General features: G+C 46.5%; 1 long non-coding RNA gene across 1 annotated transcript; it reads left to right on the top strand.

Annotated features, from left to right (window-relative positions):
• Positions 1-2783: 2783 nt before the first annotated feature.
• Positions 2784-4601, top strand: LOC110740413. Its single transcript, XR_002521892.1, has 2 exons — positions 2784-3592; positions 4244-4601. It is a non-coding gene; the product is annotated as an uncharacterized LOC110740413 (long non-coding RNA).
• Positions 4602-4932: the final 331 nt, after the last annotated feature.

Raw genomic sequence — 4932 nt, 5'->3', positions numbered from 1 at the left:
AAATGCAGAACAAAAACCCAGAGTTAGTCTGTATTCCGTTCTGTGTCTACTGTACCATGCTTCCCTGTTTTGTGTGAAAACATTGGGAAAGTTTATGGAGAGGAGGGAGTGAAGACAGAAGAGCTGTCCCCAGATATTTGAAAGAGAGGAGTGCTGTGGCATGGTAGTTATGAATGACAAGGGCCTCAGTGGCCAGATGACCTGGTGTTTGAATTCAGCTCTACCTCTTTCTGTGTGACTTGAGACAGCTCACAACCTCTCTGTGCTCTGCTTCCTCACCTATAAAATGAGACATTGCTGGAACTTTCCATGTACCGTTGTGAAGATTAAACAGATGTGTCTGAGGCGGGACGGACTTATCCATTAGACATTGTAGGCACATGCCTAGGGGGTCACAAAACCTGTAGGTTCCCAGAATTTTTTTTCTTGAGACGGTGTCTCGCTCCGTCTCCCAGCCTGGAGTGCAGTGGTGCGATCTCGGCTCATTGCAGCCTCCGCCTACTGGTTCAAGTGATTCTCCTCTCTCCCCCTCCCAAGTAGCTGGGACTACAGGCACCCACCCCAACGCCCAGGTAATTTTTTGTATTTTTGGTAGAGACGGGGTTTCACCATGTTAGCCAGGATGCTGTCCATCTCCTGACCTCGTGATTCGCCCGCCCTCGGCCTCCCAAAGTGCTGGGATTACAGGCGTGAGTCACCGCGCCCAGCCAGAAAATGTTTTAATTTCTTTTAAATATCAGAAGGGAAAAAATGAACTTTTCAATGAAAAAATATTTTATTACATACTATTAATATAGTCATCTTTATACCAATGCAATCATAAAATAGAATTTGTTATTTAATAATACTAGTTTTTTAATGGAGGAAGGGGACCATGAAGGCAAAGTATCTAGAGTTCCAGGCAGTCATCATGTGGCTGTGGTGAGAGGTATTTAGTGCACAGGCCGGCACTGCACAGGGTGAGTATTAGGCATTCTCGCTCTGTAGGGGGCGTTGCAGAGTTAACTCAGAGCCGCTGGGTTCACGGAGGGTCAGTGCACCCACACATTCCGCCCTCTTTTCCTTCTTCCGCAAGAGCTCCTGTGCTGTACCTGCACCGGATAGAGAATACACCGCTGACCAGACTTTCTCTTAGGAAGGACTTCAGCGAAGTCCATGGGTTAGAGAGGGAGACCTCACAGTGGGGCCGGACGTGGGTGCAGCTTTTTGGCTAAGACCAGGGAAAACTCATCCATGACTCTGGGGTCTGTGTCTGGGATTGGGAGGCAGCCGAGCAGGTGGTAGAGAAAGCTGCGAGCTGGGCCTGTGGGATGACAGTGTTCTATGCATGTGACCTCCAGCTGTGACCCACCCAAGTCTTCAGCAAAGTCACCCAACCTACAGACCTTCTCCAACCTTAGTCTGAGGAGAACTGCACTGAGAAGTTCGAGGCCAGAGGCATAACTGCATCATGGCTGAAGACGAGGAGCTTTGACCTCGAAGGGAGATTAGAAATTCCTTATTCCGGCTGGGCGCGGTGGCTCACGCCTGTAATCCCAGCACTTTGGGAGACCGAGGCGGGTGGATCACCTGAGGTCAAGAGTTCGAGACCACCCTGGGCAACATGGCGAAACCCCGTCTCTACTAAACATACAAAAAATTAGCTGGGAGTGGTAGCGGACACTGTAATCCCAGCAACTTGGGAAGCTGAGGCAGGAGAATTGCTTGAACCCAGGAGATGGAGGTTCCAGTGAGCTGAGATTGCGCCATTGCACTCCAGCCTGGGCAACAAGAGCAAAACTCTGTCTCAAAAAAAAAAATTCCTTATTCCGTGGGAGGCACTTGTGTGCCTTGCTACTCCAAATGCGGCCAGCAACCCCAACCTCCGCTAGGACATTGTTAGAAATGCACAATCTTGTGTTCACCCTAGGCCGGCTGCATTTTTACAGGACATGTGGTCTTCGTGTACGTTAAAATTTGAGATGCACTGCTCTAGCTCCTGGGCCACTTGGCCACTGCTGTAAAACGGACCTGGAACTCCACCCATCTAGAAGAGATTGCTTCCTTTTCTTAGCAAGGGGAGCAGGAACTAGAAGATAAGGAACTTCCACTTTTTGGTTTAGGTCAGCATTTCTCAGCATTGGTCACTCATTAAAATCACCCGAAGACCAATTCAAGCAGAAACTCTGATGGTGGGAATGAGGACTGGTAGATGTTAAACGTTTCCCATGTGCTTGTACTGTGTGGCCACATGTGAAAACCACTAATCTAGGCCTTTGGCTGCAGGGCTAAAGGGGAAGGAATTTCGATGGAGAATTTCCTACAAAGCCATAGGACCAGATCTCTGTCTAAAATGGAAGAACAGTTATGTCTGAAGTCTTCTCTCTACATAGATGTAATAACCACTATCGATAGGTGGCTGTGGAGGTGTAGGGAATTCAAGACCAGTGCTGTTCCTCTTTAACTCTTTGAGGATCGCTTGCTCTGTGGCTAGTCCACCTCTCCTCATCTTGTGTGAGATGAAAGCCGTGTAAAGAATATGGAGACTTTAAAGGAAAGACCTCTGAGCAATAGGTGTCCTTATTTATTTATTTATTTAAGATGGATTCTTGCTCTATAGCCCAAGCTGGAGTGCAATGGCGCAATCACAGTTCACTGCAACCTCCGCCTCCCAGATTCAATCAATTCTCCTGCCTCAGCCTCCTGAGTAGCTGAGATTACAGGCACACCCCACCACACCTGGCTAATTTTTGTATTTTTAGTAGAGACGGGAGTTTCACCATATTGATCGGGCTGGTCTCAAACTCCTGACCTCAGACAATCCACCTGCCTTGGCCTTCTAAACTGCTGGAATTATAGACGTGCGCCACCATGCCCAGACTGATATTTTTAGTACCCAGACAAATCTGAGGCAACAGTTTCCTGAGGGAAGGCAGGGCACGAACAGAAGTGGGTATCAGAGAGCAGTGAGCCTCTGTGCATCTTATTCCTGGATCTGTTTCAACATCAAGCTTCTTGTTTTGTGGATTAAAAAAATGTGTATGTGACAAAGGACTTAAGGACCGATACAGCAGGTATAAATTACTCTGTAAGTTTTGAGGGGGAGAAGGTGTCACATTTCTAGATTTGTCTAAATCACATAAAACCTGGCTCTGGGTCTGTGCTCACCAAGGTCCCTGAGAAGCCCAATGACAGCCACCTGACAGGCCTGCTCTGCAATGCTGGGGATTCCACATACTATAATAATATAGGGAGAGAGGAGGCTGTGAGGCATCTGTCCCCACTGATCACACTGCTCTGCTACAAATGCAGGGGTCAGGTGCTGTTCCTTCAATGTCCTTTCTGGCATTTCTGCTTCCAGTGACACCGGAGACATGCCTCACAACACATTTTTCCCTCACTTGGATCAGTACTGTGTCCCAAGGCCCCTCCTTTGGCCCCCTGAAGTCACTGAATTTAGTGTCCGGGCTCTCCCTAGGTGCCCCCACACAACCTCTCCGAGATCCTGCTGTCCTGGAGTGATGTCTGAAAGTAGACTGCAGCCGTCATCCCTGCTGCAGCCTGAAACCTCTGCCCTCCCCTTGCAGCATGGCATCCAGGCCCCTGGTAACAGGTCAGTCCTTCTTCTTTGCCCTCAGAGGACAAAAGTCTCCATTCTCTTTGCCACTAAACGTGCTGTCCAATATGGTGGCCACGAGTGTCATGTGACTATTCTTGGAGCAGCTGACATGTATCCAGTTCAAATTGCAACATGCTACAAGTGTGAGATCTACACCATATTCTGGGGACTTGGTACAAAGGAAATGTAAAATATTTCAATAATAGTTTTTATATCACGAACATGTTGAAATAATATTTTTAAACTATTAGGTTGAATAAACATATTATGAAAATTAATTTCACATGTTTCATTTTATGCTTTCAAGTGCTTACTAGACATTTTAAAGTTCACACGTGGTTCGCATTATATTTATTTTGGACAGCACTGCTCTCTGCCCAGTGCCTTTCACCCGACCTCAGAATGAAAAGCTAGGGGAACAGTAGGGAGCATGTGCAGAGAAGCCCCCTCCCATCCATCAGGCCTGAAGTGCAAGCAGGCCTGTCCTGTTCCTGCCACACTCTTCCTGGAAAGCCTGGATCTCTGCCTCTGAGCACCTTGCTGCCCTGGTCTGTTGTGAGCATGTCAAGGAGGGAAACAGGGTTACTACATTGTGAGCCAATGTCTTGGTCTTATTTATTCTTAATGTTCTCTCTGGATTCACAGATGAGGGGGCCAAAGCCCAGAGAGGATAAGTGACTTACTTCAAGACACACAGATTGAGTTACAAGAGGGTGACTCATCCACGGCTATTGGCATCACACCACAGTGTCCACTGCAGTCCCAACGGCAAGAGAAAACGGCAGGCAGAGTCAGACAGGAAAGAAGTGCCGACGACAAGGGGTGACCACACAAGGGGTGACTTTTGAGAATGCTACTGGGATGACGGAAGGTATCTGTGGCCCGTGATGTGAGTTTAACACTCCAGCCCCATCCTAATCTTGAATTCCTTGTCCTTCGCTTATATTTTTCAGACCCTCAATATTTAAGTCTTATTTCTATAAAAGATATTTTGGTGATGGTAGCGTGGGGTTTTGTTTATTTATTTAATTTATTTTATATATATGTGTGTGTGTGTATATATATATACACACTATATACATATATACACACATATACACACATATGTGTATATATGTATATATGTCTCTTGTGTATATACACATATATACATATATATACACACACATATATGTGTGTGTGTGTATAGATATAGTTGAAAACTGCTAAAAATTTCTTGTGAAACAAGGCAGAATAAAACCAAACTAGTACACACAAATTTCAGTAATTTCTGTGCTGGCCCCTTTGGTGTTGTCTCATGAGGTGCCCCAGAAAGAAGGCTGAGAAGGAGTGAG

This window comes from Papio anubis, chromosome 3, assembly GCF_008728515.1.
Source record: "Papio anubis isolate 15944 chromosome 3, Panubis1.0, whole genome shotgun sequence".
Lineage (NCBI taxonomy): Eukaryota > Metazoa > Chordata > Mammalia > Primates > Cercopithecidae > Papio > Papio anubis.
The sequence above is the reverse complement of the archived record's forward strand: the minus strand, read 5'-3'. Positions and strand labels throughout refer to the sequence as shown.